This window comes from Peromyscus maniculatus, chromosome 2 (assembly GCF_049852395.1).
Source record: "Peromyscus maniculatus bairdii isolate BWxNUB_F1_BW_parent chromosome 2, HU_Pman_BW_mat_3.1, whole genome shotgun sequence".
Lineage (NCBI taxonomy): Eukaryota > Metazoa > Chordata > Mammalia > Rodentia > Cricetidae > Peromyscus > Peromyscus maniculatus.
Genome location: NC_134853.1, coordinates 64606948 through 64621039, shown reverse-complemented (window position 1 = coordinate 64621039; position 14092 = coordinate 64606948).

Sequence of the window (14092 nt, the reverse complement as noted above, 5' to 3'; positions counted from 1 at the left end):
CGTGTCAAACCAGCGTGAGGATACCTGACCTACTTTTAAAAGTCAAATCTTCTGTTGAGGCCATAAGCATTTGAAGCTACAGGCTCTCTGCTTACAGATTTTCCGGTAAACTGGAAGAAGGATTTCGTGACTTAACATGCTGAAGCTGTTGCTTAGGGCAGGCATCTGATAAAGGCACCAATGGAGAAATTGCCTTAAGCTCTCTAGGAAGAGAGTAAATAGAATAAATGTTTAAAGGTGACATTCAGATTGAAAAAGAAAAAATTAACTTGTACACACACACACACACACACACACACACACACACACGCACATGCGCATGCCCACGTGCACGCACATACACACTAGATAACTCCATAATGAATCCATTCTCATTTTCCATCAGGAATACTTTGATATATATATATATATATATGAATATCCATATGAACAAATAATTTATATTATAAATCAATAAAAGTGTTATTCTACTAAATGTATAGAGGTGATCCATCGAGAATAGATAAATGCAGATTAAAAGAGTTCTTACTGTCCTTGGTTAGAATTATGAAACAAGATGATATTTCAGGAAAATTAGAAGGATGTTTTGTTTCAAATAAGTAGTACTAAATCTAAGGTCCAAGAGATTATATAAAATAAAATACACTTATAATTTATTTTAAGATGGTATCCATAAATTGATGATAACTCCATGTTAGTAAGGAAACGAGTCTTTATTGCCATTTTATAGTGGACAACCATGTTTAGTCCAAAGGCATTCGTCGATACCAAGATGAGAAATTATCCTGGCAGAGTGAACAGCTCTGGAACACAAAGAATATTACTTTAAAACTGAGAGTCAATTTTCTTATCTATAAAATGGAAATACTATTATTTACATATAACATGATTTTTGTTAGAATTATATAGAATAAACTATGTGAATATTTAAAAATTCCCCATCATTCATTTCATTTATAAATTCTATCCTTTTTATATTTAATTTAACTTTTTTTTTTCATCAGTCCTGAGGTTGGGAAGTAGGAATATAGTAATGAGTGGGGTAAAATCCCAGCTGTTGTGAAGCAATGTTATTTTGCAGAAAACACAATCCTTATACCAAATTACATCACCAGTGGTTTACAGTTGTGTTGTTAAGGACAAAGTTGTGATGTGGATTAAGCTAGCAGAGATGGTTGCCTTGAGGATGTAATACTCTGTATGGTCTCTGAAGGCTAGGCTATGATTAATTAGGTGCAGAGGGATCTAGCACTAGTAGAGGAAAAGGCATGTTTAAGTGCTCTGAGGTCGGCAATATAACTGTTTTATGAGCACTGGAAGAGGAATATGAGTCTGGCTTTAGAAAAATACAAGGGCAACAAGGTGTAGGGGCACAGGCTTTAATTCCAGAACTTAGAAGAAGAGGGAGATGGGCCTCTGTTCAAGGCCTACCTACCTAGTTAGTTCTAGGTCAACCAGAGCTATATAGTAAGACCCTGTCTTAAAAAAAAAGCAAGAAGGAAGGAAAGAGAGAAAAAAAATAAAAGGACAGTGGCATGTGAACAAGCTCATAAGTAGGTGGTAGTGGGTTATTAGTGGGTTATTCGGTTCCTGGCCAGCTCTTTATACAAAGGACAAAGATCTTCAAAAATCTTCAAGCAAGAGGATGTTATGATGAACTAAAGAACAACAGATACAGATTTGTTGAAATCGACTTAGATGTTACATTAGTTGGCCAAGCAAGAAATGATGGAATCCATGGAAGGGTGGGGGCATAAGAAATGCAGAAGGGCATCTGTAAGATCTCTATCTCTTTATGGTCATTCCTATTAATATAGCCCTTAGGCAACAAGAATTATGATCATGCTCAGTGAGTCAGCTGGACAGCCAGCACTGAGGCCAGAGAGGTGTGCAGCAGCCTGAAGCTTCCATGGATCAGACTCTAGTCCCACAGAACCCCCAGATTCATTGCCCAGCTGGAAGATCACCCTGACTCTGGGCAACAACCAGATATCTGAGATGAGTCTCAGCAATAGTCCAGTGTTTATGGTGCTTCAGAAACCAGAAACCTTGAGCCAGACCAATAACTCATATTAGTAAGTATTTGCATATAAAGTTGTTTGAGCAAAAAAAAAATACTGTGTGACACATTGCAGTTGGCAGTGCCACTTTGATGAATAAATGTGTGATGGAGAGGTGGGAAAGATGGCAGGATGGAGTGGTGTGTGCAGAGGAGAGAGTGGTAGAGCAAAAGACAAGGTCACAGCAGCTGCCACAGGTGTGGGAGCACAGCTGTGGTTGACAGGGTTGTACGTCCTTGCCTGGTAGGGCTGGCAGGGTGGTATTCAGCAGTTTGGAGCTCACATAGGATCTTCCCTGAATCATGCTATCCAGCTGCACAATTGCTTGGTCCTGAGCATATGCAGGATGACTGAGATGGAAAATGATTAATTTTCTGGATTAGGCCTCCTTGAAAGACTTCCAGGGCCTGTGCTGGTGGAGGCCATGTTGGTGTCAATGCTGGCGTCAGTGGTCCATGTTGTTTCTACAGGCCGGGTTGATGCCCTTGGTTCGTGGTGCTGCCAGAGTCCATGTGGATGTATATAATCTGTGCTGTCATCTGAGGCCATGTTCATATTTTTGTTGTCCTTACTGCTGTGGAGCATCATCGGAGGAGGTGTGGAGGTGGGGAGCATATAGACATCCATGATCTGTGGTGGGGGGGGCAGGACTTGGTTATCTTTAAGTGGCTGGCCACTGGGATTTAGACTATACTCCAATGAATATATGGGCAACACAAATTGGACTTGGAGTATTTTTTTTTCCTTTTTTGGGGGAGGGCACAAAAGTGGGAGGCGGAACCTGGGAGGAGTTGCAAGCGAGTGTGATTGGGGTGCATTGTGAAAAATTACCAAATAATCAATAAAAATATTATGTTTGAAAAAAAGAGGTAAGTGAAATAAAAGACATTTTAGCCATCAGGTGGCTTTAAAGATGAATTACAATTAAACAACATACTAATAATTTGGGTTTTTGTTGAAGCCATAGAAATATTCATTATTTATGTTCCATGTGACTGGCAAACTCCAGGCACATAAAGGACAACAAAGGAATAAAGAATGGACAAACGTATAGTCACACATAGAGAAAGGCTGGGGTGAGGTGGGTTATATGCATTCTGATGGAACTGCATCAACTACCACAGCAACCCAGAAGCTCAACATGTTTGTAAGTGCAGCACAGGGGTGGGAGACATGGTTCGTCTGGATAGGACATGTCTGTAGGTGAGCAGTTTCAGGATGCAGTCATCTGGAGGGGAAGCTTCAGGTGCTAGTTTTTGCACACAAAGACCAATCTTTCAGAAACTTTCATATATGGCCAGAGGAAGGCTTTGCCCTTCTGATCTTGTCCCAGGAGAAAGGCTTTGCCAATTTCCCATGGGTCTGATTTCTTGGTCCTTGACATGACTAGTACATGTCAAACAATACACATTCTATCAGAACTTCATTCACTCGTGACTACACTGGCTTCCGGCATTGCATTCTCAGGGTATTTTCTTTTTTTCAATGATGAAAAGTGACCCTTATCAGAAAATTCCTGGAACTACATTTATCAAGGCAGTGGAAAATTACCCAAAGACTATAGTCCCTTGTCCAGGCTGTAGTGCATTTGTGGTGACACTCATCCACATCTTATCAGAAGTGACTGACATCAACAGAAGTAGACTTTGCAACTTTGCATATTCCCAGACATTTAGAAGTCTATTTACACACCTAGGACTGTGGGCATGCATAGCAAAGCATGGAGAATCTATATAATTCCTATTGTTGATCATAAATAATATGAAATAATCCTCAGAGTCCATGTAAAGACAGAAGGAGGAGTCTGGAATGTATGGGTACATATACTCACACATATCATACACACACATACAAAAATAAATAAATATTTAAAAAATTATTCATAAAGAAGAGTTCAGGACTCTACGGTCTTACTATTGAATTTTATTTAAAGAAAAAACAGGCCCCCTTAAATCTCTTGAAAAAAATACAAATAGAGGGGTGATACCTAATTTTATTTATGAAGGCAGTATTTTCCTAAACTCAACCAGACATAACAAGAAAAAGACTTTAGGCCAGTAACCTTTCTGAATACAGATGCAAAATCTTTCCCATAAGCAAACCAAATCCAATAGTGCGTAGAATATATTATGTAACATGGTCAAGTGAGATTTATATAAAGAATGCAGTTAGTTGGAGATATGAAAACCAAGCAATGTAGCACATCACAAATAGAATAAAAGAAAAGACGCAAGTCTTCCAGCAATGCAGAGGAGCAGTGTGCAAATCTAATCCACACACTAGGCACGAAAGCTGCATTTGCCAATTAGTATTAGCATCATTAGTGTTAGTCTAACAAGGCAAGGTGACTTCATAGAGAAAAGTAGTTTCTTTGGCTTACAGCAGCAGCACCTGTGGAAAACCTGGAACTAACACTGTGCTTAAGGATGAGTGGCTGAAAGCATTCCCTAAAATCAGGAATAAAACAAGAACAACTAATCTATTTGTATTCTACATTAGAGGAGATGTTCTAATCATGCCAGCTAACAAGAAAAAAAATAGAAGATATGGTTATGAAGAAAATAATAAAACAGCTGCATTTGCTGGTGACATGAGCTCACTAAGAGGAAACCCCAACAAATACAGCAGAGGTCTTCAGAGATCATTAATGAACAAAGCAACAACAACCTGTAAGCTAATATAAAATCACTCATATATATCTATTAAGTCATAGTGGATATTTGTAAATATGATGTAAAGGATTCAATGTAGAGCAACACAAAAATTGCATAGGATTAGGCAATCCAAAACTACAAATCACTACTGAGAGAAATGCAAAGGGAAAGAAGATGCAAATAGGTGGAAGGAAATGGTGCATGGATCGAAAAACAATAAATGTTAAATGCAATCCTCCCCACAGCTATTGATTTAATGCAATCTGAGGACTTCCTTGCAGAACCTATACTTGTCTTAAAAGTCCCATGAAAATTCAAGACATCACAAATAGCACACAACCTTGGAGAAGGAGAACAAATTCAAAGATCACACTTGCTGATTCTAAACTTACTGTAAAGATATGGAGTTTATTTGAAGGTAGCAAACACTGCTTAGGTTAGATCTAAAGATCGATGATGGGACTGAAAACCCCACATTGATCACATAGGAACTGACCACACATGGGTGGACAATTGATTTTGACAACAGTGATAAAAGTACTTCCTGGGGAAAGAGTAGCTGAAACATCAAGTGAGGACACTATCATGTATTCCCAGCTCAAACAGCCTTCTGTAACTCAACATGATGTCAGTCTTTGCTTGAGTAAATTCATAGGATGACTTTGTCAAGTTGGTACTAAGATTTTTGATAATTTTTTCAATAAAGTTTTTGTCATATGATTTTGGAAGAATGCTATGATATTATTGTCACAATACTCTTTCTGTTACCATCTCCATATTCTTGATATAAACAAATGCTTATCATATAATTTTTAAAAGTTAAACATTGACATAGTGCAATAACTCTGTGTGCAGATGCTATTTCATTTCATAATGATAAATCAAGGCAGGGAGAACTTGAATAACTTGCCTAAGCTTTCATTGTTTATAAACACAGCAATGACTGTGATTAGCTTTACCCTAGGTACCATACTTATTTTATTATAAAGGTGGTTGCATTTTCAATATGAAGCTTATTCAGCCGTCAATAACATTTGTTAAATGACAATAAAATTTTGTTTTTTGTTGCTATTTGTTGAAATAGAGTCATGTATACTAAGTCTAGCCTCAAACTTACCAAAGATGGCCTTGAACTCCCAAATCTCTTATCTCCACTTTACAGATATTTGTGTATAGGTGTGCCTCATGAAACATGGGTTAAATGTGTTTAAAAGGCAAGGCATCAATTTCTGAGATTATTTTGTGGTGTGCAAACATATTCTATCTGTAGACTCTTTTTTATCCACAATTCTTCACAGACTTGGAAATAAAAATACTCAACTTCATATGAAAAAACAAAAGACCCAGGATAGCTAAAAGAATCCTGTATTCTAGGTCTATGGATACAAACATCAGTATTTAGAAGGTGTTTTGAAACCATGACCATTTAGAAGAAAAAAAAAACCCAGAAAACAAAAACGATAGCATATTCTACCATAGAACCTATGGCCTTTCTCAGCCCTTGGCTTTTGATTAGGATTACAGTACCAGACATGAAATTCCCTCCAATGGAGCAGGCCTCAGGCCTATTCATAAAGCTGTTAGTTACCTCCTAACAGTCATATTTTTATTGTACCAGTAGGCACACCCTGCCTGGCAGGTTTATATTATAGCATGCAGGGTCTAGCCCTGTGTACGACCATTGGTGTTTTTTCTTCTGCAGAAACTTGCATGGCATTTCTCATCACCGTGAAACCTAGCTATTAGGGAGAAGATTTCTTAGTAATTTTGAGATTGATTTTCCTGTGTCCTGCAGAGAAACTAAGCGATGTCTTCAGCAACAGGGCATTACCATGTAGTTATGAATGTTAACCAATGGCAATGACAATGGCCTATGTTGTTTTGGAGACCACTGGGGCCAAACTGACCAATGACTACAAAGATATATCTCATTTCTGGTACTATGATTTTCATTTAATAACATGTATTCTGGAAGCAACACTGTCCATCACTGCAGAGTGACTCCATATGAACTCTTTTTCTTAAGTTTTATTTTGAAATTAGCATATTGTGGTGGTTTTGAAAGAAAATGAGCCCCCAGTGGGAGTGGCACTATTAGGAGGTGTGGCTTTGTTGGAATAGGTATGGCCTTGTTGGAGGAAGTATGCCATTGAGTAGGTGGGCTTTGAGGTCTCATATATGCTCAAGCCACTCCCAGAGTCTCAGACCACTTCCTGTTGCCTGTGAGTCATGATGTAGGACTCTAAGCTACTTCTCCAGTACCATGTCTACTTGCACACCACCAAGTTGCACCATGATGATAATGGACTAAATCTCTGAAAATGTAAGCCACCCCAATTATATGTTTTTCTAAGAGTTGCTGTGGTCAGGGTGTCTCTTCACAGCAATTGAAACCCTATCTAAGACACATGTTAACTAGTGAGTTTCCATAGGGCTTTTTTTTTTTTTTTTTGGTTTTTCGAGACAGGGTTTCTCTGTGTAGCTTTGCACCTTTCCTGGAACTCACTTGGTAGCCCAGGCTGGCCTTGAACTCACAGAGATCCGCCTGGCTCTGCCTCCCAAGTGCTGGGATTAAAGGCGTGTGCCACCACCGCCCAGCTTCCATAGGGCTTTTTATACAGTTGTAGTCTGGTTTAACCCACGTATTACCTTACATACCCCCATCTTTACTAAATCCTTTTAACTCTTTGATTTCCCTCCTTTCTTTCATTCCCCATATGTTCTGTGATCTCTGAACTTTTTAAAAGTTGATTTGGGAGACAGTAGGCTTCCATAAGACTTTTCATACACCTTACTTTGAGTTAGTCCTCTTTTTTCACCCCCTGGCTTCACCTAAACATCCAAGTCTCTCCCAGCTTAGACTTTCTGCCTTCAATATTTTCCCTATTGACTTTCATTTCACCTATAATTTACCATTCCCCTCCCTTAGCACACACTCCCACCACTGCACAGAGGCCCTTTTCTTCTTCCTTGGATTCTGCCTGTGCCCCAAGTTAAATAACTAAAACAATAGATTTAAAACTAGGATCCACATATGAGAGCGACCATATGGTGTGTTATACTTTTGGGGCCTGAGTTACCTCAGTCATTATAATTTCTCCAATTCTATCCATTTACCTGTAGATTTCATAACATTGTTTTTCTTTTCAGCTGAGTAATATTCCATTGTGTAGATGGACCACACTTTTCTTTTCCATACACCTGTGGATTGACAGCTAGTTTGGCTCCATTTCTTTGTCATTGTGAACAGAGGCAAAAACTGTGTGTGTACAACTGTTTCTGTAATAGGATACGAGGTCCTTTGTGTATATGCCCAAGAGTAGTATACTTCAGTCTTATGACAGTTCTAGTTCTAGTGTTTTGGGAAGCCTCCAGAAAGATTACGACATGGCTATTCTAATTCGCATTCCCACCAACTGTATAGAAGGGCCACCTTTTTCCACCTCCACATCAGCACTTGTCATTTGTGTTCCAGATGACAGCCTTTCTTCATGCAGTGAGATGAAAACTTAAGGAGTTTTAGGCTATACTTCCCTGATGTCTAGTGTTTTGAGCACACATGCAGCAATGTGGAAGGATACAAAATTAACATACAAAGTAGTAGCCTTCATGCATACCAATGGTAGACAGTCAGAAAAGGGATTCGGACAACAGTCCATTCACAACTGACATAAGAAAATTAACTACCCACGAATAAACCTAACTAAAGCAAGGAAAGACCTCTACAATAACAATTTTAAGACACTAAAGAAAGCAATTGAAAGAGACAGAATACAAATTGAATAAAATACAGAAAGACATCTTATTCTCATGGATTGGAAGAATCAATATCATAAAAATGACCATCCTGCTAAAAAAAGTCTATAGATTTGATACAATCTCAATAAAATTCCAGTGCTGTTGTTCATAGAAATAAAACAATCAAAAATTTATGTGGAGTCAAAAGTAAACAAAAGCAAATAAATAATAATAATGTTAAAAATAATAAATAAAAGCAATAATAAATAAATTAAAAAAACAACAAAACCAAAAACCCAAACCTTAAGGATAGTGAAGCAATTTTGAACAAAAGGACTACTGGGCATCGTGGTGATTTGAATGAGAATTATCTCCTGGCTCATGTGTTTGAATGCTTGGGCCCTAGTTGATGAGCCCATTTTAGAGAATTAGGAGGTTCAAAATTGTTGGATGAAGTATGGCACTGTGAGTTGAGTTTTGAGGTTCCAAAATCCTATGCCAGGCTTGAACTCTCATCTTCTCACTGCCTCCAAGTTGCAGATAAGATTAAAGCTCTGAGCTACTCTTCCATCATCTCATGTGTTGCCATGTTCCTTGCCATTATGGTCATGAACTCACCCTCTGGAACTATAAACAAGCACCCAATTACATGCTTTCATTTATAAGTTGCCTTGGTCATGGTGTTTGATCATGGCAAATAACAGTAAACTAAGATAAAATCACAGGTATTTAAAGAAACCAGCTTTAGAATGTCTAAGTATTGGATGTCCACTGTTCCTACTACCTAACTTCCACAGTACCTAAATACAAATTATACAATAGAACCTTCCTATTAAAAACATTTTGGTGCTGGCCCCCAAAACATACATATGGATCAAAAGCATAGAACTGAGGACCCAGATATAAGTCCACAATTACCTGATTTTTGACAAGGTCTCAGAGGTATACAGAAATTCAGTGCTGGGAAACTGAATTTCAACACACAGAAAAAATGAACCTAGATCCTTAATTCTTTCCCTACACAGGATTCAACTTCAAATGGATCAAGGATCTCTGCATAGGACCTGTTACCTTGAAAATGTTGGATAAAGAAATAGAAATATATTTCAATTCATAGGCTCAGGTATGAAATTTCTGAATTAGAAGCTCGTAGCACAGGAGATAAGTTCAACAACTGACAAGATCTCATGAACTAGAAAGCTTCTGTACAGTGAAGGAAGCCAAAGTCAATTGTTAATGTATCCCACAGAATGGGAGAAAGTCTTTGTCTGCTATTTATCCAACACAATGACTTGTTTCTAGAATACACAAAAACAAACAAACAAAACAACTCCCATAAATATTTAGAGAAAAGACAATTAAAAGTAAAGAATGAATGGATGAGGCACCTATCTATAAGTATAGCAGAGTACCATTAGGAATCATTTAATTGACTTTTTTTTTTCCTAGTAAGGTTTGGTTCTACTCTAGGTCTCTAGGCCATCCAGCTTCTGCTTCCTGGCCATCCAGGCAGTGTTGAACATACCTCTCTCTAGTATGGGCCTAAGTCAGACCAGTCATTGGTTGGCCACTTCTAGAAGCGCAGAGCCACCATTGCTCCAGCACATCTAGCATAGACTTGGGGACAGGTTGTGGGTTGATGGTTTTGTGGCTGGGTTGGTGTCCCAGTACCACCACTAGAAGCCTTGCCTGGTTACAGAAGATGGCCTTTTTAGGCACTGTATCCTCCATTACTAAGAATCCTCTATAGGATCACCATTATTGGTTCCAGGAAATTTCCACTACACTAGGTTTCCATATCAGCACTCAAATGCCTCCTAATTCCAGGCATTTCTTCCCATACTCTCTCTCTCTCTCTCTCTCTCTCTCTCTCTCTCTCTCTCTCTCTCTCTCTCTCTCTCTCTCTCTCCTCCCATACCCACCTGATTTCTTCTGCTCCAGTACCCAGCAGCCCCTAGTCCACCCACAAAATCTATTCAATTTCCCCTTCCAAGGGAGATTCACGTGTTTCCCCCTCCAGCCCTCTTTGTTACATAATCTCCCTGGGTATCTGGATTATAGAGTGATTTTATCCTTTATTTAACAGACAATATGTACTTATGAGTATATACCATGTTTGTCTTCCTGGGTCTGGGTTACCTCACTTAGGATGATTTTTCTAGTTCCACCCATTTGCCTGCAAAATTCACAGCCAAACATTCCTAATGGATCTTGGGGAACCCAGTGGAAGATGGTCAGGAAGATGGGTAGGAGCCAGAGGAATAGAGGATACTGGGAGAACACAGCCCACAGAATCAACTAAGTAGGGCTCTTAGGGGCTCACAGAGACTGAAGAGGCAATCAAGGAGCCTGCATGAGTCTATGCTAGGTCGCTAGGTCCTTTGTATATATATATATATATATATATATATATATATATATATATATATATATATATATATATTGTGGTTGTTCACCTTGAGGTTTTTGTGAGACTCCTAACAGTGGGTGTAGAGGGTATCTCTGACTCTTTTGCCTGTTCTTGGAACCCTTTTTCTCCTGCTGGATTGTCCAGCCTTGATAGGAGGGTTTGTGCTTAGTCTAGTCTTATAACATCTTGTTGTGATGTATTCTGTTGATCCCTGGGAAGCCTGCTCTTTTCTGAAGGGACACAAAGGAGCAGTGGATCTGGAGATGGTGGTGGTGGGGGACTGGGAGGAGTGTAGGGAAGGGAGGTTGTGGTCAAGGTGCATTGTATGAGAGAATAAATAAAAAGAATAAAAAAATTGAAGACATATTTAGAAGTGAACAAAAGGGCTATGGAACTGAAGGTAAGCTTCTTAAAAAAATAAGCACAAATGGCTAGGAAATACATCTCTTATTTAAACTCATCTGTTATTAACCATTAAATATATCAGATACATTCATTTCAAAACATTGTCATTTGTTAGTGACATAAGCAGGGAACATGCTATTTAAGTTGAAACTATTTTAAAATTTGCATTCACATTAAGCCACAACAAAAGGACTTCTTACATTCACCCCATCACTGAAATGAAGAGAACACTCAATTACTTTATGAAACAATACAATACAGTCACTGAAAGAAACCAGCTTTAGGATGTGTCTAAATATTGATGTCCACTGTTCCTCATGCCATCCTCCCTGTAGACAAAACACACACATGCTAGCAACATGTAACTTTGACAGATCACAATGATGCTAAGGGAAGAAAAGAAGTTTATTGTTAATAACTAAATTTTTATCATCTATAGTCTCTCAACAAAGCTCAAGAGAACTTTCAGTTTTGCAGATTGGAACTAACACACTATGTAAATTGGTATAAGTTCTCTTCAGTATTTGGATTAAAGCTGGACAATTTTAAGGATGCTGTCAATGCTATAAAATCAAGCTAACATACACACATGTTGGTATTTCATCTCTATGTCAAGAATCAATATGTCTTTTTTGTATTTCCACCAGCCGTTAGAGAACATGTACACTATATTTGAGTTTTATTTTTATCATTGTACTAATCTGCAATTCACCATCTAGATTTAGTTTGTGTTTAATGCTGGTAAGGTTGTATTTGTATTGGCAAAGGGAAAAAAGGTACAACAGCACAAACACCTCATGTATATACTGTCACATTGCCTGATTTGAAAAGGATACACAATAAATCAGAGACAGAGGAATAGCCAGCTCAACCCTCAAATCATGCCAAATCAAAGAAAGCAATCAAACAAAAGAGACTTCATTACAGGATTCCTCATTTTATTAAGCTTAATGAGACCATAAATTAAACACAAGAATATTTAGACTATGCATTTATGTGCAGAATAATGTGAATATGGAGATAGGCATGCTAAGGGAACATGAATCAAAACAACACAGAAGACTATAATAGTATAGAGACAGAAAAGAAACACGGAACAATTAATTTGTTATGAAGAAAAGTCTGAGAATAATTACACAGAATTCAGAGAGGGGAAACTGAGAGTAATGGACAATAGACATAAAGGATAAAGACAATGATTGTGGAGACAATGGCTAATCATTAAAATACTTTGGATGATCCTGAACATAGAGAAAACTCTCTAAAAACTGTACAAAAAGCATTCAAATATATTAGAAAATATTACTTTAGTAAAGAAGAATCTGTGCACTTTGTAGAACTGGAGACAGAGCTGAAAGCCTTGAGGGGTAAGGGTATTCTACCATTGGGTTACATCCCCAAGTCACTGTAGATTTTATAAAGAGATCCTCCATTCAAAAAAGAACAGCTTAACCAATATGTGTTGTTTGTTTCCTTAAAATTGAATAGGTCTAATTTCCTGTATTTATTTTTGAAAAACTTATAAGCCTAAATAGAAAAATAAAGTTATTTAACTGAAAAAATGTCAAAAAGAAAGGACATTTTAAAGAAATTTTCAAAGGCAAATGTGTGTATGTATAAGATATAGTACTATACCTTCCTAGAAATACATACAGCTTCAAGTCTAGTCAAGTTTACATTAATGAAATGTTGCTTTTTATTTACCAGATTGTCAAAATTCTAAAATGCCTGAAAATATGTAATTTTGGCAGAATGTAGGAAAACACTATAATAAACTGTTGGTAGGCACACAAATTAAGTAGCCATTTGAGTGGAGGATTGGAAAATAGCTCTCAGAATTGATTATGCTGTTGAGAGAGATGTATTGCTTAGAGGAGAAATCTATTGTGTGGGAGGAGGGAAGCCACCAAGGTTAGTTAGGACGAATGAATTCAACTAATGAGTTAGGAAAACCACACACATGAGACAGGGCCTTGGAGGGGGAAAAATGAAGACAAATATAAAATTCAGATGGAACAGAAAAAGGACTGGGATATTTCCCCAATTTTACTCACATGAGCCAGGGCAGCTGGGAGTCTCTCCAGAGAAGCAAAAGCTAGTCAATGGGTCCTGTAATTAATTGGCAGTCAAAAGGCCTGCACAACAGAGGTTGAACAGGGAAGGAAAGAGCCCAGAAGGGAGGAGCAGAGGTGTGAATCCTGGTCTGAATGTGGACCTCCAAATTCTGAGCTCAATGTCAAAGGACAGAAGAGGGATGTCCCTGTTCAAATCAAGAGTACAAATTGTGCTCCCTTTGTTTTTATTCTGTTCAGGCCCTAAAGGGATTATACAGTGCCCACACTGACCATCTTTCTCCATTAGTCCCCCAGTCAAATGCTAATCCCTTACAGAAAGACCTCCACAGGTACTCATAATGTTTTACTAGACATTGGAGCATCCCTAAACCCATTCAAGTTAGTACATAAAAATTAACCACAATCTCTGAGGGCTTTTTCTCCTTCAAATGAATCTTTTCAAAGCTGAACGTAGTATCAGAGCCTGTGATTCCAGCAACTGGGAGTCAGATGCAAGAGGATCATGAGTTCAAGGATCATGTGACAGCCTGGGCCACACAGAGACTTAGATGTCAAGCTGGGCTACATGGAAAGACTTTGTTTTAAAAGCAAACAACAGGCAGTCATGGGGTTGTCTTAAGTTGTAAAGTACCTGTTGGTCAGCACCAGGACCAGAGTTTGATCTCCAGAATCCATATAAAATGCCAGATGTAGCCCCAGTCTGGCAAGATATGCCAACTAGTATCATAATGACTGGAATGTTTGGGGAAA